Below are 8,645 nucleotides of genomic sequence, written 5' to 3' on the forward strand. Positions count from 1 at the left end.
GTCTGCCCCAGAAAACTTGGAGAGAAGGGACCATCAGGAAGGGGCTGAGAGGCAGGAGCGTACCCGGGCCCCTGGGGGCCCCGGCGGGCGGGTCCCGGGTCTGCCTTCCCCGTCTCGCTATCGCCGGACCTCACGGAGGTCTGACCCAGCAAACCCGGCGAAAAAAAGACCATCGGTAAGGGGCTGAGAGGCAGGAGCGTACCCGGGCCCCTGGTGATGAATACAGGCCCCAGCTAGGCCCGCAGGACACAAGGGTTCGCTCTCCTGCAATGGAATCTATAAGGAAGTTGGCACGGAAACTGCAAAGTACAAAGACAACGTTTATTAACCCTTAAAGGTGGTCCTACAATCCATACAACACCCTTCAGTATTGCACAGAGTAGCACAAAGAACTTGCGTACACGGTCCCCTTTTATACACAACAGAGGGGCTCATAAATGGGTGGATACAACATAGAGCAAAATTCATTACCATTTAAGGACATTTTCGATGCAGGATCAATATGTGGACGGAGTTAACAATTTCCTGAGCCCGCGAAAACATGGTCAAGCAAGGACTAACTGATAACAGATGTGGTCAAGTCTGGGCATGCGCCAGACGGACAAAGGAGCTATTTATAGACTGTTACTAGGCAGATTGCAAGAGCAACTAACACGAAGATAGGACTCTTCTCGTGTTGAGCACGTGGAGACATAACAATACAAAATGGAGTCCAGACTTTAGTCAACATAACGAAAGAGACTTGGTCCTAAAGGGGGAATTCATGTCTTTAGTGAATGCTTAATCACATCGTCGTTTCAATTTACAACAGACGACCCTTTCAGCATTTACTGAAGACATCCGGTTTGTTAGGATAATCATCGTATATGTCAATTGTCATCATTTCTTCTACTTCCTTAGCTAAATGTTTCTGATAAGTGACATCGGCAATAGCTTTCTTATCAGGAATACAGAATGATACACATAAGGAACAGAGCAAAGGACCACATTGGACACAAATGCAACAAGAAAACAGAACTGCTACAATAATACAGAGACCAGTTAAGACCTTCCACCCCCAAGCAGTGATCAATGCCCAAAACCATCCAGAAAAGGTCCAAGTGCCGTTTTCTGTATGGATTTCAGCTGCAATTTTATGCAACCTGTTGATAGCATTATAGACTGACGGCGTGTGGTCAGGGATAAACACACAACAACTACTTCCGATAATTTTACAAGCTCCACCTCGGTCGGCTAACATAACATCTAACACCATACGATTCTGCAATGCAACAATTCTAGTAATCTGTAATTCTTCCGTAAGATTCCCAAGAGCAGCAGCGGTTTGGTTTGTCACTGCCTCTACCACTCTTGTTAACCTTCGAACTTTCCTACTATTTAGGGCGGCTCCAACGAAGAAAAACAATCCTAAATTAAAATCAATATACTGCTGCAGACTAGTGTCAGTCTGATCTACATCATCAATTGATAGAGTGCGTTTGTACCTATTTACAGTCACATTATTTAACAACTTCAAATCCTTATGATAAGATGCAGGTGCCAAGAATACAGGGGGCAATAGAAATGCCACATAACATACTCCAGACCAACCGGCTGGCAAACGGTAATAACCTTTATTTCCACATACGAAGTATGTATTATGGGATGCTAAGAAGGTACTGTTATTCAACCCGTCGATATTTAACATGGTAATGCAATCACTAACACCAACAGGAATATAACCCACACTCTGGACACACAGGTCCGCTTGAGCTTGTGCCACTTGAATCACAAATCTGTCTTTTCCCACAGTGTCTCTGGTGTTCGTGAAAATATAGGGAATCGATTCATTGTCTGGTCGATACTCTTCCCATTCCCAAATTGTCCCATTCGCTTGCGGATATCCATCTTTATCCTGATGACATTCCTTATTGAGTCTGAAGAGTAATCGTCCCACTGTGGGTTTCCGGGTGGCAAAAAGTAAAGTGTACCATGCTCTACAAGAGCCATTTTGAGAGAAAGGAAGAGGTATGAATGGCGTTCCTCCTTTCTTCTGATGGGCTGGCATCATACCACATATCCAACAGTTTGTAGCATTCGTGGCAACGTGGGTGTGATGCAACATCTGGATGAAAGTGTTATTCAAATAAGACTGACGATGCTTCAACTCTTGATACGGTAGTGTATAAAAGTAGTGCTCCTCAGGCACTGGAGTAGTCAACACAAGTAACTTTCGAGCAGGAGTCACATCCTCCACAAACCATGTGGTTATCCCAACAATAGCTACTGTAAGCATAAAACATGTTGCACAAAGGATTTTCTTTTTCTCCATGTCAGAATAAAGAATCAATATCTTCCTGAAACTAAAAGGTTTGTCAGAACTCTTCCCCTTGGGCAGCGGTCGATTTCTTCACCAGCGGGCCAAGACGGGTGTCGCTACACTAATGCAGGGCTGATCCCCCCCCCTTGCCTCATTGGCTCTCCGTTTCACTAACCCAAGGGCCGTTCTGACAACGTGTCCTGGTACTGAAGAATTCACTTCCTTGGCCTGAGATGATATCGCTTTCCTCCAGAAGTCGCGGGAAGAGCTCCTCAGTGTCGTTCGGTTCCACAGCATGGCCTTTCTCTGCAGTCAGAATTTCTCGTTGATCGGTCAAAACAGCAGGATCCACCAATCCGGGCGGTACTTTGCGACAGTGCAAGGAATGGATCCAATTCTTTCTGTTGGAAACTCGCACAGCCGTTCTCGTTGCAAGTAGGACCTGCTCAGGACCAACCCATCTCGGCTCCAAGCTGTTCGTCCTGTCAAAAATCTTCACCATAACATAGTCTCCAGGCCGGAGACTATGTCCTTCGCCGGTGGACCGATGAGGGAGCGCCTCCCGGACCTGTTGATGAATAGAAACCAAGTTATCCGTTAACTGCGCCAAATAATCAGTCATCATTACACAAGGTACATTATACACAGCCTTAGGTTTTGGTGGACCCCAAATATTCATTGGGCGTCCAAAGACAATCTCGTACGGTGTAAGACCGGTTCGAGAGTGCGGTACCGATCTAATTGACAATAATGCCAGCGGTAAAGCATCTGGCCAAGTCAAAGACGTCGAAGCTTGGATTTTAGCGATCTTGAGCTTCAGTGTACCATTATACTTCTCGACTAGTCCTGCAGATTGAGGGTGAAACACTGCGTGAAACTTCTGGGTGATGCCCAGACCCTTCAAAACATACTTTATAACATCCGCTATAAAGTGGGGTCCGTTATCACTCCACAGAAGTCTACAAACGCCATATCGCGGGAAGAACTCCTTCAATAACATCTTGGCGGTAGTCATTGCAGTATTGTCTTTCGTAGGGTATGCCTCAACCCATTTACTGAAGGCACAAACCACTACTAGAACATACTTCAAATTGTTACAGCGCTCAAGCTGGATGTAATCCATCTGCAAAACCTCAAAGGGTGCAGTAGGTGTCACAAATCCTCCTGCTGGAGTTCGAGTACCCTTTCCTGGGTTGTACCTCAGGCAAATCATACAGGTCTGCACCACCCTCTTTGCCGTGCTAGCAATCTCTGGATGCTCCCAGACTTGGGTAAGCAATTTTACAATTGCGGAAGCTCCAACATGTGCTAGCCCATGTGCCATCTGAACCATAGGTTGTACAAAAGCCGTGGGTAACTTCCATCTATCCATCTGCTTATTTCTCCAGCAACCCTCATCATCCAATTCTCCCTCACTGGACCATTGCTCCCGTTCTTTATCAGAAGCGGTCCTCTGCATTTCTCGCACTTCTTCCTTCGCATCGTGCCATCTTTCTACCTGCGACTTCACTACATACATGGCAGTGGCACCGGGCTGCATCGCAGTCTCCCGTGCCACCCGGTCTGCTAACGCATTCCCTTCTCCAACTTTATCGACTACTTTCCTATGGGCACTACATTTAATGATGGCAATTTTCTTTGGATATGTCAATGCAGTTAAAAGATTGTGAACTAACTCTCCATGCATTATTTGTACTCCATGTGACGTTAAAAACCCTCTCTCCTTCCAGAGCAGGCCAAAATCGTGCGCTACTCCGAAGGCATACCGGCTATCTGTATAAACATTCACACACAATCCTGTAATGAGCTCACATGCTCGTGTTAATGCTATCAGTTCCGCTGCTTGAGATGATTTATGTGGTATGCGTGCTGTCTCCACTATTGTTTGCAATGTGGTAATTGCATACGCTGCTGAAGTCGTACCATCTGGTAGCTTCAGGCATGATCCGTCCACCCACAGTTCTCCATCTACATCTGGAAAGGGCGTATCCTGGAGATCAATACGACCCTTTGTTTGTTCCTCAGTCACAAGAATACAATCATGTGCTTTCCGTGCTTCAGACTGAGTCTCGGGGTATGGCAACAATGTGGCCGGATTTAACGTTACGCACCTCTTTAACGTAATATGAGGAGCCAAAAGCGTCAGCTCATATCCCGTTAAACAGGCACTGGTCAAATGCTGCGTCTTTGTCTGATTAAGCAGGGCATCAACAGCATGGGGGACTAATACCAACAGCTTATGAGATAACACAATTCCCTCGCTTTGGCGTATTGACACAGCTGTCGCCGCAACCGAGCGAAAACAACCAGGCAATGCTCGGGCAACAGGGTCAAGTACAGCCGAAAAATATGCACACGGGCGCTGCTTGTCGCCGTGCATCTGTACCAAAACTGATAACGCACATCCATCCTTTTCATGCACATACAGCGAAAAAGGTTTTGTATAATCAGGGGTCCCTAACACTGGTGCTGAACAAAGGGCCTGTCGTAATTGCTGGAAAGCAGCGTCACACTCATTTGACCAAGGAAGCGGAATAGGTGTGTCTTTTGTCAAAAGGGCTAATAATGGCTTAGCTATGTGTGAAAACCCTAATATCCATTGCCTACAAAAAGAAACAAGCCCCAAAAATGCACGCACGTCCTTCTGCGTGGACGGCGTCGGCGTGTCCAGAATTACTTGGATACGATCTGGTGTGAGTGCACGCCCCTCCTTAGACAAAAGGTGACCCAGATAAGTCACCTTTGGTCTACAGAACTGCAATTTCTTCCGAGATACTTTGTGATTGTGGGATGCCAAAAAGGAAAGCAAGGACAACGTACTCTTTTCACACAACTCCGGAGTGTCGGCCGCCAGCAAGATGTCATCGACATATTGAATGAGGGCGACACCCTCGGGCAGGACAAAGGAATCCAATTGTCTTTTCAAAGCTTGACTGTAAATGCTAGGGCTTTCTGTGTAGCCCTGAGGGACTCTACAAAATCGATAAGACCTATTATTCAGAGTGAAACCAAAAAGGTATCGGCTATCGGGATGAATAGGAATCGAAAAGAAAGCATTTTTCAAATCAATAACTGAAAACGTGGTCACCGTAGGCGGGACCAAAGTAAGCAACGTCGTGATATCAGAAACCACTGGGTACTGGGGTATCACGATCTTGTTTACTTCTCTCAAATCAATTATAAACCGATAAACCTTGGCATCCGTATCCTTTTTCAAAATGGGTAGAATCGGGCTATTACAGACGTTGTAGGGAACTTCCTCCACTACTCCCACCTTAATCAAATCCTGTACAATCTGTGTGAGAGCCTCCTCCCCCTCCTGGGAAATACGATACTGTGGGAGGCGTGGTAACACCGCCCCCTCCTGGACACTAACGTGAACAGGCGGAATCACCATCTGTCCCACATCAGTGTCTGAAGTGGCCCACAAAGTACGAGGGAGGGTCGCTAATACAGCATCCTCTGCAACCACACACATCCGTTCAGACCGAGGGTAATTGTCATTTAATATCACCCGCACTCCAGCAGGGGAGCAGCGGATCGTAGCTCTGAAGTGCTTTAACATATCAAGGCCCATAATGTTGTCCGGCGTGTTCGGGGCAAGCAAAAACGGACAGGGTGCAGAAAAAGAATCAACCTGAAATGTGAGGGGCCGCGAAAGAGGGCTTCGGGAGAGTGTACCGTCAAACCCTACCGATGTAACCATTAAGCCAGATGGGGGAGCCCTCGGAACCAATTGTTTAGACAGCGCACTACGAGTCGCTCCTGTATCCACTAGGAACTGATCAGTAGAACCCAAAACCTCAGCTGATACGTAAGGACCCTTCTGATCAACCGGCACCTCAACTGATTCTAACCCCCATCCAACGCATTCCTATGCATGCTGAGAATCATGGTACCCAGAGCGGTCAATCCCCGACACTTGATACTGGTTTTGTCGATCAAAGACATTAGGTCTATCTCGTTGCTGCCCGGCAAGGTCAAAACGAGCGTGATCGTTAGAATTCCCTCTAAAATTCGAGAAACCCCCTCCACCTCTCGGGCCACCCTGATTATGTCCCTGACGCGAAGCATGCAACGCCGGGCAATCTCTTGCCCAGTGCCCCGATTGTTTACAATACGCACATTGATTCCTATTCAAATCAGATCGGCCCGAGGGAGGACCATAAAATCCTCCCCTACCTCTATTGACACCCCGGCGGGGCGGACCATATACTTGCGCTAACATCACCTTTGTTTTTAAATCTTTCGCTTTCTTCTCCTCCTGTCCCTTCGCTTCTTGCTCCCGACGCTCATAATACTGAGCTATAGTCAGGAGGGCTGTCGGGGTCGCGGTGGACCAAGAACTTTCGCTCTTTTTTAGGCGGGCTGCTATCGCCGGTAGTAAATTCGCCACATATTTATCAGCAAAGAGGTGTCGACCCGTATCATCCGCAAGTGACTGACCACTAAAATCATGAAACGTCTCCTCAAAGTGCGTAAAGAAATCTGCAAATGATTCATCGACTTTCTGCTTACACGAGGCTAACATATTCCAATCAATCTTTTTAGGGGGGATGATTGTCTTCAACTTAGTCAGAATAGCAGCAGGGAGATCTAAGATAATCTGAGGTGGTTTCTGCGCGGGCTTCCTCTCCCTATCCTCATCCTCAAGCTCAGACCACCGAGCCTTAAAAGCGGCAACATCGTCCACCTTCCGCACAGATCGCCACATATCTGGTGGTAAAATAAGCCCAAAAAACAGATCTATATCTGCTAAGGTCATAGTACAAGAATTCAGGGCCCCCTCAACTTCTTCGTAGAAGGCCGCTGGATTCTTGCGGGGATCAGGCAATGCATTTTTTAATGCCATGACATCAGCCCTATGCCAAGGAGTATAAACCCAATTGTACACAAAATATCCCTTAGCATCGGCGGAGGTAATATCCGAACTAGTCCCCGCTCCTTTAGGAGGAACATACAAAGGTGCCGCCTCTCGCATTGGTTTCGCATGCACTAGGTCGCTCTTATCTGACTGGGAGGTGGATGAGTGGCCATCACCGGTATGCGAATCCGACTGCTTCTCCTCCTCAGCTTGTTGGCGCGCTTTCTCTTTAAGGTCACTCACCGCGTCCCGCAATGCAAACAGCCGTCGAACCGCATCAGGCGCCTTAGAGGGAGAGAAAACACCATTACGCAATGCTTTAGCATCTGATACCACATCGTCAGGCTCAAAGACACTGGAATATTTCCGGAAAGCAGCAATCACTTCCTCAGAAAAGTGGCCCAAAAAATACAACTTCTCTCTATCCTGCCACAGCTCCCAGGAATTCAACAATTCAGCCAGGGACAACTTGCCCTTGAGTGCACGAAAAGAAACTTGCCGAAGCTCACTCATTCGGTCAACCGATAACATGGACCGCGTGTCTACCTTACCCGCAACCGATCCAGAATCTTGTGACCTCGGGGCAGACGCGCCAACATAAGGGGGCGGAGAGCGATCTAATAAATAAAAATCATCGTCAGGATTATTAAGGACAGGATAAAGTGATTGACGAACAGCGTATTGACCCGAGACTTGCAATCTGCGCTCTTTCTCTTGCCTCTCCGTCTGTTCTCTTTCCTCCCGACGCTTCGCTTCCTGTGCTCGCACATGATCATTCTTCCGTTGCTCTTTATCAAACAGCGCCTTCTCACGTTTCTCTCGCTCACGCACTTCCTTCACCCACAACCGGACACACTCAAACATATCCTGACGAGCACGCCGTTTACACATACACTGTTCCACATACTTAATCTTACGCATATCAAACGATCCATACAAAGGCCAGCGCAACTCAGGATCCTTCTTGGTGTATTTCCTCCATACTGTGCTGTACATTATAGAGGAAAGACCATGCTTCACATACATATCCCTATTAGGAGTCCCCTCTGGGGGAGCTGGAGCAGATTCCTCGAGGTTCAACCGGTTTCCAAAGCAGCAGCACCACTTACGGAGTGCGCTAAAAGCAGGCATGTTCAAAAATAATGCAAAATATGCAGTATTACCAAAAAAATGGCACTTAAACGTTGTGCCGTTCAAAGTTACACAGTTCCAGAGAAATATCTCCACATTGCCTGCCTATATGTGTTGCAACGCATATATTCTCACAATAACCAATACAAGATATGACCGGTCATCACAAATCAAACTCAAATAGCCAAACCAGGCTCCAAAAAACTCGGAGCAAGTACCGTACAACGGTTCTTACCAATCAAGAGTCCAGATTCCAACTGCCAAGCTCCAAAATTCGCCCAAACAGCTGTCACGGCAGGACCGACAGAAGAGGTCTCAGTCGAGGACCGGCGCCACCCAGATGGTCAGCTC

This window comes from Triturus cristatus, chromosome 5_2 (genome assembly GCF_964204655.1).
Source record: "Triturus cristatus chromosome 5_2, aTriCri1.1, whole genome shotgun sequence".
NCBI lineage: Eukaryota > Metazoa > Chordata > Amphibia > Caudata > Salamandridae > Triturus > Triturus cristatus.